This window comes from Humulus lupulus, chromosome 2 (assembly GCF_963169125.1).
Source record: "Humulus lupulus chromosome 2, drHumLupu1.1, whole genome shotgun sequence".
Taxonomy (NCBI): Eukaryota; Viridiplantae; Streptophyta; class Magnoliopsida; order Rosales; family Cannabaceae; genus Humulus; species Humulus lupulus.
In genome coordinates this window covers 190,404,996-190,413,817 of record NC_084794.1, presented here as the reverse complement: position 1 = coordinate 190,413,817, position 8,822 = coordinate 190,404,996, and the positions used below count along the sequence as shown (strand labels likewise).

Below are 8,822 nucleotides of genomic sequence, written 5' to 3'. Positions count from 1 at the left end.
TTCATCTTCATTATCTCCTTTACCTTCTCCCTTGTGTCATTATGCGGATAGCTCTGCTTTGCTACAGTTCAGAAACTCATTTTCCATCAATCTTCCTGAATATTTTTTAGTTTTTGTTATATATGATCATATATATAGTTATATATAGAGAGAGAGAATGAATGTAGGCCAGATTTATCTGTTGGATTGGATGTCCTGTATTTTTTATTATGTATAGTTGGAGTGGAGTGGAGTGCAAAGATTGTAGATTAAGACCTGAAAACAATAATATTCATTGGATTTGGAACAAATGTAAGTAGAGTTGTACACTACATATTTTGGTACTCAATATGTGTCTCTTCATGTTTCTGTAAAATATTTAAAAACACTAGTAGAGAGATAATCAACATCATGGGCATAGACATGTATATGATATATATATATAGAAATACTTGTTGTATTGACAAAAAAGCTTGTATTTTTTATTACTACTATTGCCAAATTCATCTTTGTCTCTTTGCTTGCATTATTCATTTTACTTTCATACCATGTTCCTTGAGTTTTTTTAGTAATGTTAATACAAACTATGACTTTAATTTTTAATTAATGCATGTAAATAATGGAAGTACTAAAGGTCCCCTGTTGTAATATATATATATATATGGTAGTCCACATTCTACTTCTACTTCATCAATAGTTACTAGTGCTACACTAGTGTAACATCCTTACAGTTTGACTCATTACAAATCGACGGAGTCACTACACCAAATATCTCATTATGTGTTTTGAGATCTTTGTATATATCTGGGTTGAAGATAGATTCAAATCATTGGACTAATCATTTTCCTCTATTTGTGTGAGTGTTTGTTCTTCTGTGAGATTTAATGGCTAGAACCTGATTCAATACCCTCATCATCTCACACACATCTCTTCTCCACTACCATTTTCTTTTGGTCAGCAACCCACCATCACCCTCATCATTCTCCATCTTAGTCACGGCACCCGCACCACTCCCAGCCACCCCCAAGCCCCTGCTCTCCGCCTCTGTTATGTTGCACTTGCATTCACCCACCACCACCACCAGTCCCTCCTCCTCTCTCTCTCCCCCTATGTAACGATCTGAGCCCAAGGTCAGTATACATTTTCTTTGTCACAATTTTTTTTTCTTTTGTGGGTTTATATCTTTCATGATGGTTTTGGCTTTGGGATACACTTGGTGTTCTTAACTTGTGATCTCATACTGTTTTTGTATTTTTGTACTAGAAGAAGATTACATTGTTTGATTCTGGGTTTATTTATTTATTTTTGAGAGCGCAGAGTATTCTTGGATCTGTGGGGTTATTTCCATCGAAGAAGACAAAAATTCAGATATTTAAAGATGTCAGTGGAAGAGTCAAACCTTCCAGGTATTGGTATAGCAAACATACTAATAATAATAATAAATGATGACAATCAATAATACTATTATAATATGAAAAAGCCATAGTTTCTTTTATTAATTTGATTTTTGTAATCTTCTAGGATGACTCTACTTCTAGGCCCTCCAGGAGCAGGGAAAATGATCTTGTTGCTGGCGCTTGCTGGAAAGCTTGATCAAGATTTGAGGGTTTGGCTTGATTTTTAATTTATAATCAATTTTAGTTAATAATTGCTTACTTTTACACATATTACTTTTTCAGTTTATTAATTCTAAACAGAAAATCTAGTGTTGAAGGATTTCAATATTGACAATGAGGCTGGTGGAGTTGGTAAAGAAATTATAAAAGGCTTTACTGCCACTGTTAGTAGTAACACCCTTGAAATTTGATTCTATTGGGCTGGGAAAGGAACCGTTGCTATTCCTCTAAGAGGAGTTTATGGTCCTCTCATATCAGCAATTTATGTCGATCCTGGTATGTTGTATCATGCCATAATCAGCTTCTCATTAATTATTGCTAATTTCAATTCCTTAATTAATTCTCTCATATAATTTTCATCAATTTACCATGCATCTACCATTTATATGTATCTTATTCATTTTCTAATTCCATTTCGTGATACTCTTGAATACAAGCAAGAGCTTGGTAATGCTATAGGTATGTAGCATAGCTTTTGTGAGTTTTTACAATAAATGATTTAGCTAAATAGGACACACTAGCTCTTTTGAAGATATCTTCCTGCAGAAAATTTACATGGTTATTTTAAATTTAAATTTTGCAAAGCTATGAATTTGTGTTTTGATTCCACTGCTCTTAAGACAATTGAGATTCATTCAATTATGTTATGATGATCTAGATAAATATCGAAACCTGAGTTTTGTTCATTTGTATTGATGCATAGATAAGCAGTCTGAGGTGTATTTAATGCTTCCATAATTTAGAGACAAATTGAAATTCTTTTTCTTCTCAAAGTTCTCAAATAATTTTGTTCACTGTAATGTGTTAATCAACATACCTATTTTTATGGATTTAGGAACTGGAAGTTGTCCAATCCAAATCAGTAGCGCGTGAACTTGATTACTACTAATCATCATCCTTGATTTTTTGTGTTTGATTTCAATGTTCCAGTCAATTTTGCTCGAATTGTTCTTGATGGGCTACTTGAATTCTTTCCATCTTACTACCTTTTGGACCAATGCATTGGGTGCTGGAAGAAAACGGTAAGCAATATAAATCAATTAGTGAAGGGTTCAACTCTGTTTATTTTAGTCTAAACAATTATTGTTCCAATGTTGCAGAGTCATGCAAATTCAACAACATTATGGGAAAGAATCTGCAGGCATAAGAAACCTGTTGTAGAACCTAGAAAATCTTCTTTGTTTTCTAAGTCAATTGAGGTTACTTACATTAGTTCCAAGCACTACAATATGTCCACAGACATCACTTCCTCTACTTAAATGGTCTATCCAATGCTTTTCTTTACTCCTGTTTTGTCAAGATTACATGGCTAAGCTGAAGGACTCCTCAACTTCTGGTGTAATATTTTTTGATGTGTGTCGTGGTAAGGTATGTCTAGAGATCTCCTTGGCTAGTGAAAACACTTTATTGTCTTACAGTGACAGATCTTTGGTTTATGTGTTGATGGATGGATTTACAAACAGATTGCTTATGCATGGTCATGTCAATTAAATCTCCCAAAGTAATTTAATTCTCAACATTAATCTGCATTTTGGCATCATGGTAATTATTTAGTACTGGTGCATCGTTTATCTGATAGGGTCTATTAAGTGTGCACTTTGTTTTATTATTTATTGAGTTTAAATGGTTTCTAAGATGGTTATAGATATGCTCTAAAATGACAAGATTTTAGTTTACAGAATTAGCCAATTGTTGCGAAATTTTTTGTATTGCCTGAGATGAACTGAAAAAAAAAAGAAGTAAACTTATTTGTATATTGATTTACTAGTTATTGGAATTATCATTGTTAGTGATATATCTTTATGCGACCTGGTACCTGTGAATCTAGCAGTTACACTTGCTCATATGTTTAGCACTGTCAATATTGTTGTTTTATTACAAGCCCTTCCTCAAATTCCAAGATTCTTATGGAATTTTAATTGCTGAATCTTAGCCTTGGAATTGTATACTTTACTGGCTTAAGCATAAAACACCTTAATGTAAATGAGGTTTTCCAGTGCATATTTTTTGTTAGATTTTGAATTTGAATGTCCTACTTGAGTGAAAGCTTGTTTATAGTGGTTGATTGTCACTAATTTTCCAGGTAAGTGAAGGATTAGATTTTGCTGATCACGCTGGAAGAGTTGTAATCATCACTGGTATGCCATTTGCCACAATGACAGATCATAAGGTTTGATATCCTATTTTCCTCCAAAGTCTTTTGGTACTTGCATATAATGCGTGTTATCGGAAGTTGAGTTCTTGTTTATTTTTTCTTTAAAAGCTGCAGTTGGAACTTTAATCGGTTTAGGCAATAAAAATAGATCATTTTGATTTCTTGATAGACACAACACCATGCTATATCTACTTTCCTTTCTGAATGGCTAGACTTAAGATGATGCTTGCATTCATGTAGGCATTGTTGGATGATATTTTATATTGGAGAAGATGTTTTCAACAGCATGACATGCTTAAATTTTAATTTTTCTTGAGTTTTGTTGATAAAGAGTGAATTTATAATAATTTAGGATGAAAATATTGTGAATTCATTATTTTGTATGTGGTGTCCTCTCTTGGAAATAATTTCCATAGCATTTTTCTTGAAGTAATTTGTGATGCTAGATAATAACAATAAAATATTTCTTTGTTTATTTTGCAGATGTGACAAGCGAAATAGAAAATGATACTTAATTTTGAAGGCTTTGTGTTGGGCAGCTGTAGAATATTTTGTGCTGAAAGTAGTAACTTTTCAATATGTTGAATATTTAAGACTACTTGAATACTTAAATAACATTTTGTTGTTGATGATGGTGTTGAATGTTTTAAACTAATTTGTGGATTGTTAATACAATGTTGAATGTTTTTACTTTTTGTTATTTGAAAATCAAGTTCATTTGATGATGCTAGTATATATTATAAAGCTAATTTTAATTATATAAATAAAAATAATAGAATAAATTAGTGTTATATAAATGAATATATAATGAGAATTTAAACTTATCTAAATATTAAAATAATACGAAAAATGTGTTATAATATCTATTACAATAACACTTTTTATAAGTAAAGAATTTTGTTATGCAAACTTCATTATATAACACAAAAAATGAGTTATACTAAAGTGTAGTATAACACAAATTTATAAGTATTGAAATGTGTTATATAGTCGACTATAAATAATATAATTAAACACTTACCTATTTATTAAAATAACACAGAAAGTGTGTTATCATTGACAGTATAATAACACATCTGTATAACAATGATAAAGTGTTATGTAAAGTACTATGACCAACGATAACATAGTCGGTCTTAACAAGTCAAAAAGTGTTATGGTATGTTTTTATAACACATTTTTGGTCTAATTAAAAGCATTTTTTCTTGTAGTGCGAGTTCCAAAGATGTAAATATGGGCTAGTCCGTAGGGTAAGCTAGTAATGAACAAGTCAAAGAACTCAAATAATACAATCAGTTAGAATACTAACCACTCAGAATTGAGAATGAATTGACATATGGTCAACTATATGATATGACTAGAATAGATAATAATGGTATGTTTACTTATCCTATCAACTGTCAATATCGGTCCAGTCCGATGTAACAAATATATACAATCTTATCTACTTTGTTAATGTTCTGGAAAGAACATAACACTACAATGTGTAAGTAGGTCATATCGTAGAATGGCAATTTAGTGTAAATATTGTGCACTGACTAATCTTAGGACTAACTTATTTTTAACATATAATCATATTTATATTACATTGTGATTACATCACTATAAATACGAATAGCTATATGCTCAGGATTTAATAGTATTTTATATTAAACAGATAATCATGAAAATAAAACATGTGAGCAAAGTGATTGACCAAGTCAAAAAATGATTTCTATTCTTTTATTGATAATAAATGAGATTACAAAGAAATTGGGTTTTAATTAGGGCATAAAACCTCAACAAACTCCCACTTGCACTAATTGAAACTAATGCCCCAATTCTACTAATCCCATTTCTTTGATATGCTTATCAAATGTAGCTTCTGGTAGTGTCTTCGTAAACGGATCTGCAAGATTGTTTTCAGATGCAATCTTCATAACCTTCACATCTCCCCTGGCCACATATTCTCGAATAATGTGATACTTCCTTTATATATGCTTACTCCTCTTGTGACTACAAGGTTATTTCGAGTTGGCTATCGCTCCTGTATTGTCACAAAACAACACAGGCGATTTATCCATTTCTGGAATAACACCAAGATCCAAATAAAAATTCTTTAGCCAGACTATTTCCTTAGTTGCTTCTGGCACGGCTATGTACTCAGCCTCCATGGTGGAATCTAAGATTGCAGACTTCTTTACACTTCTCCATATCACAGCTCCCTCCCCCCCGCCAAGAGTAAACGTCATTCCAGAAGTTGGCTTCCTGTCAACAACATCAGTCTGAAAATCTGAATCAGTGTAACCTACAGGGTTCAGAACACCACCCTTGTAGACTAACATATAATACCTAGTCCGCCTTAAATACTTCAGGATATGCTTACATGCTATCCAATGTTCCGGTCCTAGGTTTGACTGATACTTGCTCACTACTCCCACTGCATAGTAGATATCTGGTCTAGTACACAACATGGCATACATCAGACTTCCAACTGCAGATGCGTAAGGAACTTTTCTCATTGCATCTTCCTCTTCAGGAGTCTGGGGAGACTATTTCTTTGAAAGATGAATTCCATGGTGGGACGGTAAATGTTCTTTCTTGGAATTTGTCATTGAGAATCGTTCAAGCACTTTCTCTATGTAAGCTACTTGAGATAGAGCTAAGAGTCTATTCTTTCTATCCCTAATGATCTGGATACCTAGAACATAACTTGCTTCACCCAAATCCTTCATCTGGAATTGAGTGCTCACCCAATTCTTCACATCTGATAATTTCTTAACATTGTTTCCAATGAGTAAGATATCATCTACATAAAGAACTATGAATGCCACTATTTGATTTACATCAATTGGTAAACACAAGGCTCATCAATATTTTGTTCAAAGCCATAGGTTTTAATTATTTCATCAAACCTAAGATTCCAGGAACGAGAAGCTTGCTTAAGTCCATAGATGGACCTATTCAACTTGCAAACTTTTCCTTCTTATCCAGCTACTTTAAAACCTTCTTGCTAATCCATATAAATGACTTCGTCAAACATCCCAATTAGAAAAGCTATCCTGATGTCCATTTGCCAGATCTCATATTCGAGAGCGGCTGCTATGGATAGGAGGATGCGAATGGACTTGAGCATGGCACCCATTTTCCAGACAAAAAGTTTCCTCATAATCCATGCCTTCTCTTTGGGTATAACCCTTTGCCACTAATCGAGCTTTATAAGTCTCGATATTTCCATCAACACCTCATTTCTTCTTGTAGATCCACTTGCACCCAACGGCCCTAAAGCCACTAGGTGCTTCCACAAGATCCCAAACGGAATTTGAGTACATGGACTCCATTTCCTGTTTCATGGCTTTGAGCCATAGTTCCTATTCAGGGCTAGCCATTGCGTGTTTGAAAGACAATGGATCATCATCACTAGTGTCACCAACAACCATATTGGTTTCACCATCCAAACCATATCGAACTGGGTTCCTAGAAACCCTCCCACTACTACGAGGCTCTGCGACTATTTGCTCAGGAACAGTGGTACTTTCTTCATCTAAATCGACTTGCGTTGGTTGGACATGAAGAGTGGGAATTTCAACATCAACTCATGTTGATGGCAATGGAACATTGGTTGGAGTCAATTCTTTAACCATCTCCTCTAAAACTACTTTGTTGTGTGGTTTGAAGTTTAGGACATAGTCATTTTCCAAAAAAGTAGCATTCGTAGAAATAAACACTTTCTTTTCTGAATGACTATTGAAAAGTCCACCCCGAGTACCTTTAGGATAGCCAAAAAACATGCAAACTTGAGTTCGCGGTTCTATCCTTCCTTCCTTTTTCCTCAGGACATGGGCGGGACACCCCCAGATTCTATAATGGCGTAAACTAGGTTCGCCACCATTCCAGTGTTCTAAAGGTGTTTTGGGGATTGATTTAGACAACACAACATTGAGAATGTCATTCGTGGTTTCAATTGCATGTCCCCAGAACAAAGTTGGTAGAGTTGAGTTCTTAAGCATGCATCTAACCATTTGCAATAAAGTTCTGTTCCGGCGTTCCGCTACACCATTTTGCTGCGGAGTACCTGGGGCAATAAGTTGTGATAAAATCCCAAGTTCAATTAAATGATCTTGGAAATACATATCCAAATATTCTCCACCCCTATCAGATCACAAGATCTTTAACGTTTTACCTAATTGGTTCTGAGCCATCGCTAGGAATTCCTGAATCTTTGAAAATGTTTCTTATTTCCTATGCATTAGGTAAAGACATGAGTATCTAGAGTAATCATCAATGAAAGTGATGAAATACTCAAAACCACCCCTATCTTGTACATTCAAAGGTCTATAAACATCTGAATGCACAAGTCCAAGTGGTTCTTTGGCCCTATCACCCTTTGCAGAGAATGGACGCTTGGTCAGTTTGCCTTCTAAACAAGATTCACAAACAGGTAATTCACCTAAGGTGAGTTCCCTCAAAGGCCCGTCCCATGTAAGTCTTTGAATCCTATCATAGCCAATGTGACCTACTCTCAAGTGTCATAAATACGTCATATTATCGTTATCAACCTTTTGACGTTTATTGGTCCTAGGTTTAGCTACTTTGAATAAATTATTGTTAAGAGCGAGGGATTCGTTAGGTCGTAGAATATAAAGCCTGTTTTCCAAACATGCAATACACAATTGTGATCCATTGAAGGAAATAGATATATTAGAACTTGTGAAAGCCATTACAAATTGTTCTAATTGTAACATGGAAACTAAAATTAAATTTCTACTAAAATCCAGAATAAAAAATACATCTTTTAAAATTAAGTAGTTATTTTTGAACTTCTGACAAGCTCTTCCTCTTTCTTTGACCACAACGAACACTTCGTTCCCAACTCTAAGCTTTAAGATGCCTTCGTCCACTTCCTCCCATGATTCAAGAAGCTGTAAAGAGTTGCAAACATAGTTGGTAGATCCAGAATCAATAATCCAAACAGATTTATCATTCTCTAAAACACATGTTTCTAAGATAAATGAAATATAATCGTTACCTTTGTTTTTTGCTGCTAGAATCTTGGGGCAATCTCGTTTCCAATGCCCCTTCTCTTTGCAGTG

General features: G+C 34.1%; 1 long non-coding RNA gene across 1 annotated transcript; it reads left to right on the top strand.

Annotated features, from left to right (window-relative positions):
* Nucleotides 1-465: 465 nt before the first annotated feature.
* LOC133816464 (uncharacterized) lies at nucleotides 466-2,818 on the top strand. The gene is made up of 5 exons (XR_009885264.1): nucleotides 466-1,109; nucleotides 1,297-1,385; nucleotides 1,501-1,871; nucleotides 2,526-2,617; nucleotides 2,696-2,818. It is a non-coding gene; the product is annotated as an uncharacterized LOC133816464 (long non-coding RNA).
* Nucleotides 2,819-8,822: the final 6,004 nt, after the last annotated feature.